Source organism: Adelges cooleyi, unplaced genomic scaffold (assembly GCF_023614345.1).
Source record: "Adelges cooleyi isolate 19-005CV unplaced genomic scaffold, UGA_ACOO_1.1 ACOO_flye_CR_arks_rails_tigmint_CR_PRNA_448, whole genome shotgun sequence".
Lineage (NCBI taxonomy): Eukaryota > Metazoa > Arthropoda > Insecta > Hemiptera > Adelgidae > Adelges > Adelges cooleyi.
In genome coordinates, this window is record NW_026096131.1 from 245,789 (window position 1) to 263,608 (window position 17,820).

Sequence of the window (17,820 nt, forward strand, 5' to 3'; positions counted from 1 at the left end):
TGTCCTACTACTAAAGCGAGTGTGCTACTTGCTTAAAGTACAATTATTTTTTTTTTTAATTTGAATTGTTTGAGGTGTTGTTTACTTCACGGGATTGGTAAAAGCTATGGTTAAAAATAGATAGAAATGTTTAGAGGTCAGTCGGCTATGTGTCTGATATGGTGTTCCTATGTGCAACAAAACTTTTTCAAACGTATACGTTATATGTCTAGATATTGGTTGAATTAAAATCTTTATTTGTTCAGAAATCACCGTCTATGCCATTATTCGGTAATGACGTACTGTACGTTTAGAATGTAACCAACAGCATAATGCATTAAATATGTATATTAAAGGTCTGGTGGTTTAACAGAAGTTCATAAGTGTTTAAGAATTCAAGAGTAAATCACAAAAATGAAATGTCTAGTTTATATTAAAACTTAAAAGGGAAAGAAGTGAAGAGTGATAAATACATTATTATTGATCGGCTATTTGGCAGAGCTTATAAAAATGTCCAAAGAGAGGTTAAATGAAATGTCTCGATGCAAATCTTTTAGTTTTTGGATCTGGACCTTTAATGCTAAAGGTACTTTGATACTTAAGGTCTGACGTTTGTTGGTTTTAGAAGTTTAAAAGTGTGGAAGAATGATATGTTCGTGTGACGGTTACTTGGGAACTCAAGAGTACAAAACATGAATGAAATGTCTGAAATAATTTGTAGCAAATATTTTTGATTATTCGAGTGTCCGGCGCGGTGATTATAAAAAACGGTCAGAGTACAAAATAATAATAATAATAATAATATTCAGTGCATAAAATACCTAAATTATTTGATACTTATCCAGACATATTTTATACAAAATAGATAAATTGATATATACATTAATACTTTTTTAAGTAAACCATGAAAGGTATAAATCCATATGTTGATATATTTTTAGATGGCTAACCAACAATTCATCCTACTAAATGATAATAATCAAAATTTTTAAATAATTTTATTTTTCATTATGTAGTATCAATTTAAAAAAATATAGCAAAATCTATAGATTTACAATACTATTTTAGGGTGGAGCGAATACTTATATTATACTTCTATAAATAATAAAATAGTAAATTAAATGTCGATTTTCAATATAAATTTTAACCCTTTGAAGCACAGCATTTTTATCTCCGATTTTCTCTGAACATGATTATGAAGGTGGTAATAAATATATACCACTGTGCGAGAGTAGGCTATTTTTTGAAAAAGTGGTATATTACTTATACCACCATGCTTCAAAATGTTAAAATGCAATAAAATGATTTGAAATTAATATTTTATTTTTATGTTTTAATAATGCCCTATGTCTGAAATCACACGACCAAAAAACCAAAATATCAATATTAATAAGTATCTAATTTAGTTCAAGCTATATCAACAGCAGCTCAAAAAATATATATATATACATAAATATAATATAAAAAATTAACATTAAATAGTTAGTAAAAATAAATGTTCAGACAATTTTTTTTGATTTTTGATTACTACTCATAAAAACGGTCTAAGAACACAAATGTTGAACGCTAAAATAATTAAAGACAACTGTTTTAAGAATTTAAAAAGATGATATAGGGACTTTGCTGATGCTTTTAAAAAACATACCTATAATTTTTTATTATAAGACTGTGTAAAAATGCATTTATTCGTTGGTTGAATAAGTATTATAAAGCCAGGGAGTAAAAACTGGAATGATTACAATAGCATAAGATGTTGCTATGTATAATGCTATGTATGTTGTTATGTATAATGTGATTAAAATAAATTAGATCATATAATATAGTTCTTTCTTATTAGAGCGGAATGAACACATAGATATTTTATGTCAATAATGTATATAAATTTAAGCACACAAAAGTAGCCCCAGGTGTAAAAAAACTAAAAATCGATTGTTTTTTAGATCCGAACAATTTTTATTCAGTGCATCGAATATACTATTATTATTATTTAAAAAAATATTTTTCATATTATTATTTATTATTATTTTAACAACAGTAAACTTTTTTTAAATTAATCCATGTATTATGTTTATTTTAGATAGGTATATACATGTTTTTCTACTAAATAATTTACAATAATACTTCCTAAAAAAAAAATTATCTGGAAAGTGAAATCAGATACATGATTTAAAAAAGTAAAGTTATATGTTTGTCAATTTCAAAGAATACAAACTATATTTTCAACTTTAATGACAATTATTAGATTTTTTTAGCTTGAATTGTTGATTTCCACATAGCTTACCTACGATGTCTGAATTTTCCAAAGTTAAAATATTAAAACCACAAATTAAGTCAAAAAACAATTTTAAAAACCCTAAACGGTTAGTGATAGTACTCGATAGTGATCATACATATTTATATAGGTAAATCATCCTACTAAATGAAATAATTAAAATGTATTCAAATAATGCCAATTTAACGTGAAATAATATATCATTAAAAAAAAATATATAAAAAAAACTAAAATAATTTGTATTCTATGTAGTGATCATAATTGTACAGCTTTAACAAAAAAATGTGAAATAATTAATGTTTTAATTATTTGTACATCAGTATCGTATGTGTGTGCACGTTTAGAAACTAAAGCGTTAAGAGAAGTCGGTTAAGACACTGTAAAATTAAAAAAAAACTGTCAATTTAAATTAGGGTTGAGTATAGAGATTAGATAGGCACTAATTATTAAAAAATACTTCATAAATAACAAAAAATCAACTTCTGCGGTGTAAGTTCTCTGATGGCCGCAGGCAAATTAATCGGTGACGGCATAGGATAACAGTCTGTAACCGATGGTAACAATAATAACTACTTATTGTATTAATTAAAGACAGAGTAGATAGAAGTAGCAATCAATCTTCTAAACGGACACGCGTCGGTTATGATTTCACTATAGTATTGGCCTAAAACAAATAATTTACATATTTATAAAATAAGTCAGTAAGTTATTTAATTGAAAATAAATAGTAGATAAATATGTCAACAAATTTTTCCACAAAAAATATGAAATGTATCGTTATCACCACGCACAGCGGTTTGAAAAAGATAAGAATTTTGTACATCTAATTAATTTGATAATTTGGTTTAAGCAAAATGTAATATACTACTATACTATATATTATTATATATATTCTAAATCTAAAAAACGTACCGATATCCAACGACGCATATTAATAGGTAATGTTTGCACACCGGGAAACACGTCGATTTCTCTTGAACGAAAACCGTGAGCGAATTACGGACAAATATGTAATTAATAATAACTATTATACGTTTAATATATAATTGTATATATATAATATAACAAACTACAAAGACAAAAATTCACCAAAAAAAACAAAACGCCGTTCGCCGTTTTTAATTTTTATTACTATATATATGATAACGTTTGACACACCGAGAAACACTATTGAATAAAAAACCACGTATGACAATGAACAACAGTGTAATTAATAATAATAATAATAATTTTACGTTTAATTTAATTTAAAGAAAGTACAAACTCGGCAAAAAAAACAACACACGCCGTCACCGTTATTATTTGATACGATAACGTTGTGACATGATAAAAACGCTCACCAACGCCACGCGCTGCCTAAGCCGCCTCAGATGCTTGTGTTATGAGCGAGATGTATTATATGAATCCCATGGAAGAGACGATTAGGGGACTGGCGGGACGTCGGCTATTTGATTTGACATTTTATATATTAGATGGTGTATTAAAACTTATCAATTTTCATTTTGAATATTTTTCCAAGTTCAGCAAGTCCATTTACAGATTTAGAGAAATCTATGGCCCAAAATAACAGTAAACTAGTTTTATCATCCCTATAGTCGTAGATAGCGCTTCTCACTTTGTAAGTCTAAATGTTAATATCAGTACTTACACAGCTACTTCAAGATAATCAGATTTAAAGAGCAAACGGCACAGCGCTGATCTGGAAAGTGGAAAATACTTTTCGCTGATATGTAAACGCACAACGAATAATAATTAATAACTTTAAAAGAAAACCTAAGTGTCACCAGTGTGCTATAAATCCTTTTGATTATCTAATATGTCATATGTAAACGATTAATAGCAAACGCCATACTAGTAGGAATTTTAAAGAAATCACACATTAATAGAACATATGAGGCACGTGTACAATGTTTATATAATAATATACATCATTACACATTCTTAAAGAATCATTAAAGCCATTTTGGTTGTTTCAATATCTTAAGCACGCTTTGACACTGCAGCAAAAAAAATTACAAAATTATTCTCTACCATTTTTTGTGTAAAGTCACTAAAATAATAAGTTTTTACAATAATATAAGTTACACATATCGTTTTGACATTTGTTACTTGCTAAAAAACCTAAAATTTTATACAGATTAATAAATACAATTTTCAATAGCTAGATCAGGTTCTGACGTAGAATTTTCACTACCAATGTAGGTTGTGCTATAAATCCTTTTGATTATCTAATATGTCATATCTAAACGACTTATAGCACACGCCATACCAGTAGGATTTTAAAAGAAATCACACATTAATAGAACATATGAGGCACGTGTACAATGTTTATATAATAATTTACATCATTACACATTCTTAAAGAATCATTAAAGCCATTTTGGTTGTTTCAATATCTTAAGCACGCTTTGACACTGCAGCAAAAATAATTACAAAATTATTCTCTACCATTTTTTGTGTAAAGTCACTAAAATAATAAGTTTATACAATAATATAAGTTACACATATTGTTTTGACATTTGTTACTTGGTAAAAAACTTGAAATATTATACAGATAAATAATTACAATTTTCAATAGCTAGATCAGGTTCTGACGTAGAATTTTCACTACCAATGTAGGTACAATTTTTAGGTTCAAAGTAGAATGTTCTCTACCCATACACTGTATGTGAAAAAGCCTTTGGACTATTTTAATATATCACATCTAAAAGTTTTTCACAGACAGTATACGAATAGGATATTTTAGTCGATTTTCGCTGTGAACATTTCTTCAGTTTGGCAGTAACCTGTACACAGTAATAATACGTTAATGCGAATATTTAGCACTTGATGTAGCCAGTTCAACTCACCTCCTAACCTTTCTTTTACATATTAGTAAGGTTTTTCTTGTAGACATCCACTATAACTATTTCTAGGCTTTTAGTAACCTGGATGAAGAATAATAATATCTATGAACACACGAGGCAAGTTATAATGTTTCTGAAACAAATCAAAAGAATCATTAAATCCAATCTAGTTATTTCTTCAATTGGTCAAGCACAATTGGTGTCTGAAGTCTCTAAAATTACAAGTTTTTACAATCATACATTGTTTTGACATTTATTACTTGGTAAAAACCTAAAATATTATACAGATTAATAAATAAAGTTTACAATAGCTGATCAGGTTCTGACGTAGAATGTTCAATACCAATGTAGCATGTGCTATAAATCCTTTTGATTATCTAATATGTCATATCAAAACGATTTTATGGCCAAACGCTATACTAGTTGGATTTCTAAAGAAATGACACATTAATAGAACATATAGGGCACGTGTACAATGTTTATATAATAATTTACTTCATTACATATCTTAAAGAATCATTAAATCCATTTTGGTTATTTCAATATCTTCAAGCACGCTTAGACACTGAAACAAAAATTATTACAAAAATATTCTCTACCATTTATTGTGTAAAATCACTAAAATAATAAGTTTTTACAATAATATAAGTTACACATATTGTTTTGACTTTTGTTACTTGGTAAAAAACCTAAAATATTATACAGATAAAAAAATAAAATTTTTAATAGCTAGATCAGGTTCTGACGTAGACTGTTCACTACCACTATAGCGTGTGCTATAAATCATTTTGATTATCTAATATGTCTTATCTAAACGATTTAATGCAAACGCAATACTAGTAGGATTTTTAAAGAAATCACACAATGAGCCACTTTTGTTATTTCAATTGCTTACGCACGACTTGACTCTGAGGCAGAATGTTTTCTACCAATACACTGTATGTGAAAAAAACTATTGGATTATCTTAATATTTACATCTAAAAGTTTTTCACAGACAGCATACGAATAGGATTTTTGTAGTCGATTTTCGATAATGCGAATATTTATTTGTTCTTTTTCTATTGCTCACATACTTTTTTACCGCCGAATATTCTCTACCAATACAGCGTTTACGAGAAACGTTAGGATATTATTATATGTCTTACCTAAATGTTTCTTGCACACGCTATAATAGTAGGATTTTTTATTAAACTTCTGCTATAAATATTTTCTTGGCATCTCAACAATCTGAACAAAGAAATGAAACATTATAGGGTACACACCAGATACGTGAATAATGTCTTTGGACTGTAACAAATTACACTATTACACATTTTTATAAACAAGTCTAAAAATATATTAAATCCAAATTCAAGTAAGCACTACTTCTCACTTGTGGTTAAAATTGTTTTAGTTAATCTTTTACAATTATAACTTTATAACTGAATACAATTTATAACTGTCATTTGTGTTTGATAAATTATAAATTTTAATACATTTAAAAAATATTTATAGAAATATATTTTAAGTCAGAAATTAAACTTTTTTTTTAAGGTATGGTTCTTTATGAAGAATTTTAATATAAAAGAAATAAGTTATGTAGGTAGTTATATTACAATTATAATATTATTGTACACAACATTCTTGTTTTCACGCAATAGTATCCCAGTGAAGTAGAATATTGTCTACCAATATAGGGTCTGCAAAAAAACTTTTGGACTATTATCATGTTATTACTAAAAAAAATTTGCAGACTCTATACTAATAGGATTTTCGTTGTATAATTTTGCTGCGGTAATTTATGTGGCTATTTAGTACATCGGACGAAATAATGTATTTATTCTGAACGGAACTAGCCCGCAGTAAACAATATAATACAGTTTACAATAGTAAATAGTAAAGACTTTTTACACAAGTAAAAAATAAATAAAGTTAACAAGAGACTATAGTCGACGGATAACGGGTAAAATGGGTTAAGTCATTTTTGACAAAAATAGGGTTGTCACCATAAAATTAAATTTTTTATTCTGAACTAATAAGGGGGTAAATTATTGCAATTTTGAACTTAACCCCCTTTACCTGAACGCAGTCGTATAAATACCAATAAACATTGTAAATACGTGAAATTTTAACATTTAAACATTTGTTGGGTAGTCTAAAAATACAAATTACTGTAATGCAATAAGTTTTTATGAAACGTAAGGGAACTTAAATAAAAATTGAAAAAAATAATTTTACATACTTATCCCTATCATAATGCTTTCACTATTGTAAGTGTAATAAAAACTTATACTTGTATTTTTCCTTTATTCAGAATACAATTTAAAACTAGTTATTTATGTTAAATAAATTATAAATGTTATACTTTTAAAAAACATTTATAATAGCTGTTTTAAATCGATTATAATAAATATTTACAATTTTTTTTTTAAGGTAGGCATGTATTTTTGTTAATCATTTTAATTTAAAAAAAAAATGTTAGGTAAGTTAAATTACAATAATTAATAATGTACACAACGTTCTTGTTTTAACCTATGCTAGTGCTATTGCACTAGTGTCTCACTAATGTAGAATATTCGTTACCAATACAGTGTCCGCAAAAAAACCTTTTAGATTATTATCATATCATATCTAAAAGATTTTTGCAGATACTATACTAATAAGATTTTCCTTGTAGAATTTGCTGTGGTCATTAGTTTGGCTCTATAGTACACTCCACGAAATAATGTACTTTTATTGTATAAATTTAAAAATAGGTATTAAACAGTAATAAAAAAAATTTCACAATTTTATTGAAACATTTAACGGTTTGTAAAATTTTTATTATCTGAAGTATAATAAAAACTTTTATTTGTATTTTTTTCTTTGGTCAGAATACAATTTATAACTTGTCATTTGTGTTTGATAAATTATAAATTTTAATACATTTAAAAAATATTTATAGAAATATATTTTAAATCAGAAATTAAACATTTTTTTTATGGTATGGTTTTTTATGAAGAATTTTAATATAAAAGAAATAAGTTATGTAGGTAGTTATATTACAATTATAATATTGTTGTACACAACATTCTTGTTTTCACGCAATAGTATCTCAGTGAAGTAGAATATTGTCTACCAATAAAAGGTCTTCAAAAAAACGTTTGGACTATTATCATGTTATTACTAAAAAAAATTTTGCAGACTCTATACTAATAGGATTTTCGTTGTATAATTTTGCTGCGGTAATTTATGTGGCTTTTTAGTACACCGGACGAAATAATGTATTTATTCTGAACGGAACTAGCCCGCAGTAAAAAATATAATAAATTTTACAATAGTAAATAGTAAAGACTTTTTACAAAAGTAAAAAAAAAAATAAAGTTAACAAGAGACTATAATCGACAGATAACGGGTAAAATGGGTTAAGTCATTTTTGACAAAAATGGGTAAGTTATATTACAATAATTATTAATGTACACAACGTTCTTGTTTTAACCTATGCTATTGCAATAGTGTCTCACCAATGTAGAATATTCGTTACCAATACAGTGTCTGCAAAAAATCTTTTAGATTATTATCATATCATATCTAAAAGTTTTTTGCAGATACTTTACTAATAAGATTTTCCTTGCAGAATTTCGCTGAGGTCATTAATTTGGCTTTATAGTACACTCGACGAAATAACGTACTAGTATTGTATAAATTTAATAATAGCATTAAGAGCATTTTGAGTTGTTGGCTACAAAAATAGGTATTAACCAGTAACAAAATAAGTTTCACAATTTCATTGAAACATTTAACGGTTTGTAAAAATGTTAAAGTATTTTGTTTAGTATTTGAGAGCAAATCCAAGTGCACGGTGCAAACCCGGCGGTAATAAATAAGCAAACATACACAATCGTGTAAATCATGGCGTACCTAATATAGTATTATATTATGTGCGTGCATTTAAAAAATAATAATAATCTAAAACTCACCTTAACGCGGTCCTTTTTTCACAGCATTCGAGAGCAGACTTGGGCGGCAGTATTTTCCAGGCCATGGACGATGCACAAATGAACTCTGTGTACAATAAATGTATGTAGCTGAACCCCCTACCCTCGAATAGCTTCATTGATCGCCACCACCCGGGAGATTTGTTATAATAGGTACATACCCACGAGGGGAGCAGCTGCTATTGCGCAGAACAGATCAGAACAAAGTACAATGACTCGCCGATTCCGTTTGCAATCTGGCCAAGGTTTACCGAAGGGTTTTAGGGGACGGTGTGACAGTAGATAATTTGGAGTTGTTTTTCTTTTGACAAAACATAGTTATACAAAATGAAATTAAACTTACATTTAAATAAGGCAAAAGTTGCTATCTAGATGACCTGTACAGTTTATGGAAAGTACTTATACCGAGAAATTCTTTCGAATAAATATTTAAGTCTTGTTCTATGCTTTCTCGTTTTTATTGAAAAGTGATGTGTTACCAGAGTCTCCGTAGTCACATTGGCTTAAATACAGATAGCGACCATGAAAAAAAAAAACAGTAAAACTATGCCCCGACCCCACTGAACCAGTTTTTATTTTTTTGCAAAAACATTGTGGGCCAAATAGCCCATATACAGTGTCATGTATTTGTTAGTTTAGTTGGAATGGTCAACGAATAATATTTCAATCGTTTGTACTCCAATACTACTATACTCCATACTATATTATTCTTTCAAAGGTCTATTATACTTCTATTTTACTAGATTGACAATTTACAAATCTAATTTGGGTTTTTTTCACAAAGTAACAACCCGATTTTTTTTAAATCCACTGCTTTTAAATAATTTTCAACTTATAACACCGTTTCGCTCGAATTCGGTTTTTTATGTGTGTGTGTTAGTGTGTAAGCTTTTTCTAAGAGCTTGGAAAATCGATGGTTACACTAGTATTAAATCGTAAGCCGACAAAACAGATATACAGTACTAGGATTTGTATACACAGATGTCATAATACGTTGTTTTCAACTGCTCTATCATTTGACTATTGGCAAAAACAAAATATAATATATTGCATAAATCCCGTGTACAGAACACCTACAGAAAACGACTACGTGTTTAACAGTTAGCCATTAGTATACGGTGTATTAGTATACGCCTTTTTTTTTCTAAAACAAGTACACTAGTCGGTTACCTATTATTTGAAAAATAAAAATGTATTCGAAAACTATGATACTGTTTTTCGGCTTGGCATTGTACTTGTTGGAATGTCAGGGTAAACCGGCTACTCCAAAACAACTTGTAAGTATATTGAACAATAAACATTTATGATTAATAGAAAACGCTAAGATTTTACCGCCCCCATTTTCGCATCAAAGAGTACTTTTACTGTTCATTTACTAACAATTATTCCTAACAATAAAAATCCACATAATATGAATGTCAGTTTGTCTTTTTTATTTCGCTAATGAAGGCTCAGTTTTACAGGTAAATTATACTAATATACATTCTTATTTTGAAACAATAGGAAATGATAAGAAACATAGTCAGAGAGTTGTTGGCCAAGATGGCACAGGCTATGAAGGATTAAAAGATGTATTAATAAAAGTAGTCGCTAAAGGTAATATTCAATAGAGATAAATTCAATAAACATGTTGAATAAAATGTTCAAAAACGATTGAAGAGACACATTTTAAATATTCAAACGTATCAATTGCAAAACTGTAAATTATTTGATTTTTTTATATACTAAAAATCATAACTTTTCTTAACAAAGCAGATAAAAAATTGGAAAAAACGGGAGAGTTTATAGATATAATTTATCTATATAGAATATAGGTATACAAATATAGATATGATACATTTTTTTTTTAATGTAGAATTTAATACTACATCATTAATCTTAAATTACAATTATTTGAAATAAAAATCATTTACAAGGGTTACAAACTGTTATTTTCAATTTCTTAAAAGATTTTGGAAAAAAAAAAAATTTATTTTGTAATTTTAGAATATGTTGATAGTGTACTACAAGAATATAAATTGGAAGATGTTATAAACGCCGTCAAAGATTTTGTAGACTCCATAAGTTTGGAAAACGATTGTACGGTAGAAGATTGTACGGTAAATAAAAAACTATGATACTGTAGTATATATAATTATTCTACTTATGTGGTTGTTTGTGCTTCCCGTCGGTAAAAACATTGTGATTTTCATAGTAATTGATTTAGAGAAGGACTTTTTTACGCATAAAAATACTAAATAACAGAACCGTTTTTGGATGATTCCTTGCCGATTTTATTCCAGAAGGGAAGAACTTTAATTTAAAAAAAAACTATAATTAAGAGAAAATGTTAAGATTTTACCACCCCCATTTTCGCATCAGAGAGTTTTTTTACTGTTCATTTAATAACAATTCTTAATAATAATAATAATAATAATCCACATAATATAACTTCCAGTTTATCGTTTTTATTTCGCCAATAAAGGCTTAGTTTTATAGGTAAATTATATTAATATACATTCTTATTTTGAAAACAATAGGAAAAACAATTAACATAGTCAGGAAAAATGTGAATGGCGAAGGCTATGAAGCATTAACAGAAAAAGTCGCCAAATTAAAATTATCCATAGATTTCCCTGGCAAGGATCAGTTGCTGTTGGAATCAAAAAGTAATATTCAATAAACATGTTGAGTACAATGTTCAAAAACTATCGAAGAGACATTTTTTAAATATTCAAACGTATTATTTGTAAAACAGTAAATTATTTAATTTTTTTATATACTAAAAATCATAACTTTTCTTTACAAACCATATAAAAATTGAAAAAACGGTAAAGTATTTTTGATGGTGTACAAAACAATTACCAAAATATAAAATACATGAAAATTTTCTTACATTTTTAGTCTTATTAAAAATGTAGAATTTAATATTACATCATTATTCTTAAATTACAATTATTTGAAATAAAAATCATTTACAAGGACAACAAACTGTTATTTTCAATTTCTTCAAAGTTTATTGAAAAAAAAATTATATTTTGTAATTTCAGAATATGTTGATACTTTACTCCATGAATACACATTGGAAGAAGTTATAAGCGTCGTCAAAGATTTTGTAGTTTGGCATACGATGGTACCGTACAAGATTGCGTGGTAAATAAAAAACTATGATACTATATTACATATAAAAGACTTGTGTGATTGTTTGTGCTTCCCATCGGTAAAAACATTGTGATATTCATAGTAGTCGATTTAGTGAATGACTTTTTTACGCATAAAAAAATACTAAATAACAGAACCATTTTTGGATGATTCGTTGCCGATTTTACCCCAAAAGGAAAAAACTTAAATAAAAAAAATTTAATATTTCCTAATAAGCTGTTTACAAATTAGCATCAACGGGTCTATTTGAAAGTGAATGTATCCGAGTAAGCCAATACAGTGGGGTCGAGGCATAACGGATCAAAGCATAGTGTGACCGTTTACACTCTACAGGAATAATTATAAATAAAAATGTTAAAATCACTTTCAAACAAACGCTTTGGTGCTAATTTGTAAACTGTTTACACTGTGCTTGGTTTGGATTTTACTGGCGTGGAAATACTGATTCGCATCGAGACGTTAATTTGTGTGATTTTATCACTTTCAGTTGTAATAATTCCTGTACACCCTGTGACCTTCTCGTCCCACTATGCCCTGACCCCATAGTATTGGCTTTTTTATTGTTAAAATTTAACCAAAATGCGTATGATCCTTTACAAATAAAAGCAAAACAAAAAAACCAGTACAGTGGGGTCGGGGCATAGTGGGGACGGAGCATAGTTGGGTCGGGGCATATTGGGGACGGGGAGGTCACAGGTTTACAGGAATTTTTAAATCTGAAAGTGATAAAATCACTTTCGAAAAAACGCTTCGATGCAAATCGGTAGTTAGTATTTTCAAGCCAGTACAGACCAAACCAAGCACAGTATAAACCAGCAAAGTTAAAAAGTTTTAAATGAAAGTTCTGTATTTACAAATGAGCATCAAAGCGTTTATTTGAAAGCGATTTTATCCGAGAGGACTAGTACAGTAGAGTATTGGCATAATGTAATCAAAGCAATGAGGAAACGGAGAGGTCACAGGTCTACAAGAATTATTATAAATAAAAGTGATAAAATTGAATAAAATTGAATTTGTGTAAACTTTAAGTCAAAAGTGGTACTTGAGCACAAAACCTAATAGTATCATTCTGCATAGATATAAATAAAATTGTTTTAATGATTTGATCAATTTTTTTTAAAGATTTTAGGTGTTTTTGTTAAAATATACGCAATGTGCGAAAACACGGTTTTCCGGCAATTAAAAAAAAACTGTAGTGCCGAATTTTTCACCCGCTTAATATGTTATGGATACATATGAGTTCCAACTACTGGCAAATTTTCAACCCAAAAGTTTTAAAATGACGGCTAAAAACCCCGAAAAACAAAAAAACTTGTACCCCCTCCAGGGGGGCGGGAAATGGGTATATTTTGAATTTGACAAAACTGACGTGCGCGGGCATAACAAATAAATATTTCTTATACATTTCAACTCGATCCGACTCTTTTTCTCGATACTATAGCCAGTAAAAGTTCTAACTTAAAAACTCGTACGGTTTTTTTTTTGTTGTTTCAACTTTCGTCCGTGAAGACATAAACTTTTTCAACTTTTACCCCCCAAAGTACAAACTAGACAAAATTTGTGATTTATAGAGTTGCTATTCAAAGGAATTGGTCTAGTATTAAAAAAGTTACAGTTTATACAGCGAAAAAAAAAGCCCACATCAGAGTAAAACCAATACCTTCTCGCTTTGCATCGAAGCTAAAATAACTTGAATGGGGTATTGTATTTACACGCGTTGCGGTTACTCCCATCTGGATATCTTGAATATTTCGCCAACGTTTTGAAACACTTCCATGTTCCTTCTTCAGGGCTCAGTAAATATTATAAATAGTTTTTGAGTTTTTTTGTTTTTTAAAACTTTAATCCCCCCCCCTCAGGTACAAACTAGATGATATTTATAGAGTTGCTAAAAAATCCCCCATCATTGTAAAACCAATAGCATCAATGCTAAACACTAATGATCTTAATATGACAAAAAAACTCTTTAACTACTATACAACTGATGTTATAATGTTAAAACAATCACAGCAAGTCGTTAATGGTGGTTTTGCAAAAGAACTATTAGTTTTTTCTGTAAAATTGAATATATATTTAAATGTTTTCTTGTTGTTCTGTAGAGAAGGACAACATACATTTTCGGGTTGTATACGTGTTTTATACGTTATGAAGCATTAGACTGTATAATTGAAGAGATAAAGCACGATTTTAAAGTTACCAAACACTTCCCTACTTATCAAGAACATAAATCGGCGTTATCAAGTAATTAACATTATAATATAATATTCGATAAATGCGTTGTGTAAAATGTTCATAACCACTGAAGAGACATTTAAATAATCGAGTGACCTTTTTTTTGCTGGCGTACAAAACACAAATAGAATCATGCGAGATACGCGTTCAGCTTTTATAAAACATTTTATTAACCTTTCTTCAATAATTCAACAATTTGACATAAAAATGTTTTGCCAGTGTAACACGTTAATATTGTCATCTTGTTTTTTGCTATTAAGTTGGCCCGATTCGTTTGTTTAAAAATTGTTTAATATTTTGTATTTTCAGACCGCGCACACTATACTGTGGATCAAGTTGAAAACATAGTTATTAAAAAACTATTTTCGATTTAAGAGTTGGATTATATTTTTAACTGTTTTTAAATTAGTGCATGTCACATACGATTAAGTAGTTTTGTTTAATTAGTTAATTATTTTGATCTTGTATTTCGTTAATGCACTGTTTAATATATGTGTAAGTTCTACAGAATTATAAAAAAAATTTTTAAAAAATTAAGACTTAATTTTTTTTTGACATGGTCCATGGATGAAAATAGTACTGATGTCATTGTGGATTATGGAGGAATAATGGACGAACTATGGAGGAGTATTAAGGAATTATAGAGTAATATGGAGGAGGAGTATGGAGGTGAATTAATAGAGATAGTTGATTAGAGATAAGATATTAGAGATACTAGATTGCATATCTAAGCATTTATGTGTCCGCATGAAGTATGGATACTCTTAACTCTGAATTTACTCAGTTTGTATATGAAACTGACTTATTATTGTATATTATGTTGTTTTTTTCCCATAGGTCGGTAATATCCTCTTATAGGTACAAAAAATATTTGGCTCGACAATTTAACAGTACTAAAGAGAGAAAGAAGTAGGGTTACATTATTAATAATTACATGATTTTAAACGATAAATAGGTCCGGAAAGCCGAGGGCTCATAAAACGTTGGAAACAGAAAGTTGGTTAGGATAAACTATTATACAAAATTATCTTTTTTTTTGGATAAAAAAATTAAATTTACTCTGTTGGTCCATCGTGGAACGTGAGATATTAAATAATTGGAAATTGTCGCGGCTTTGTGCTTCTGTTCACCTAAAAAATAAAATTAACGTAAACTAATTATGTCATAAATTTAGTAGGTATAAATAATAATAATAATAAATAATATAAATAATAAAGCTAATAACTAGGTATCAAATGATTTACAAACAGTTGAGATTAAATCAACAAAATACAAATTAAATAATATTAAACACACTTTTGACAAATCCTGCTAAAAAAACAATCCTCACATCGAAACGATTTCACCGAAAAATGTGATGTCTCCGTAAGATTGGAATTACAGTCTAAAGTAGTCCTGCCACGAATAAAAACTTAAAATACACAAGTTTTTATTTCAAAATGTTTTACATTTTATTGTCATGTATTATTTTTTTCCTTAAATGTTCTCAACAATATGAATGCTAACATAGTAAGACAAAAGTAAATTTTGTCAACTGAAATCATTAAGCAAAATGAATACAACTCATTTTTTTACATTTTATTATTGTTAATCACTTTTTAAATAGGTATGTTTAGATATATGTATAATTGAATATTTTTAAATACTGAATAATTACATGATTTTTTTTTACTGATTCAATTGTTATTATTTTATTTGAAATCAGTTTTACAATATTAGTTTGTTTTACAATATAAATCTTGCTATTAATAAAACAAATTTTATTGTTTCTATAAGAGCTATTACAAACTACATTTTTTTATATGACCGATAAAATATATTTATAAAAATATTTATTAGGGTAAAACAGATCCGTATTCACTTAAGCCAAAAAAATAATGATTTCTAAGTGAAAACCGTGATGAACATATAAGTAAATGAAAAATAAAATATTTAAATCATAAAATATTAAAATACCTTTTAGTGTCATGGTGTCAGTGTACGTTGTGTTGCCAATAGTCTATTATTCTAAGGGGCAGTCCATATATCCCAATACACCGTCCATTTTAATTCTGATTCTCAGCTGGTTTCTCACTACGTTAATTCTAGAACACAAATCACATTTTCAAAAATTAGTATACGAGCTTATAGTTAATTTATCAAATTGACTTAACCCTGAGTTTAAACATATACAAATTAAACACGAGTGTAGGCAAATGTTTTATTACAGAAACCCAGAAGTTTTACCTCCGAATCACATAAATTGAAGCAGGTCTACACTTATTAAGGTATAAGTGTAGTATAAGAACTCATAGTTAATTTATCAAAATGAATAATCTACGCTTATTCTGTAATAGGGAACAACAATTAAAATTGTAGAAATTTTAATAAGTTACAGCTAGTAGAAAATAACCCATAATCTTAATGGCCATACCTAATCACTGTTTTACTCCACCTAAAAATAAAGATGTATTTCAATTTTGCTATAATCATCTATTCCCTGCAAAACCACGCAAGTCAAATATGTTTAATCTCAATTTATTGAATCATAGTCAAAGTTAGACTATTTTAAACTAAGGCTTATGAATACCAGGAATCCTAAAAATAAGTTAGTAAATAGGTGTAAGTGGGAATTAAGTTAAATTTCTGGAGTATTGAAGTTTTTTGTGGTTAGTGTAAAATTTCATGACTTGTGTTGAAATGACCAATTCAATTAGAACTCTCAATTAACAAAATTATTACTTATACTAGAGCTTCGCTCTAGTTGGGGGCTCCGCCCCCAGGCCCCCGAGTCGGGCGGGTAGGTCACAGATTCCCGGTACTGTACCCGGCTACGCCGGGCACGCTCACGTCCCCTCGCTGCAAAGTATTTTTGGGGAGATCACAGATTCCGAGGGGGGTGCCCGGCTGCGCCGGCCACGGTGTCGAGCCATCGCGATACGTCTTAAAGGAATGACGGTATAATTCATGGTACCTATAGGCTGTATCTAGTAATCAGAATTCATACCTAGTTATGGACAAATATTTTGCAAGCTAAGTACTGATTAAGTGTAGAGTAAGTCTAGCTATGTGTCTGTATTTTTTTTAAATTTTAAATTGAAAAGAATAGTCTAGAAGTTAGACGGTTAATAAATATCAAGTGTCCGGTGTTGCTTACTTGGGTTGTTACCACTTTTACCAATTTTTATGAACTTTCAATGTCCAGTTCCTTATCAGCGGGCGGAATTCGTGTTGAAAACTGAAAAGGACGGCAGGTCTCCGAGTGTTTTAGCATTCGCTCGCTCTGCGTCGTCGCTTCGCTTCGCCAATTAAAAATATCCTAGGTTTGTAGGCTACAGTCTATGAAGAGGTAACAGGTTTAAAATTAAGTTTAAATTAAAATTTTAAAAAGTTAAAGAGACTTGATAAGAAGCT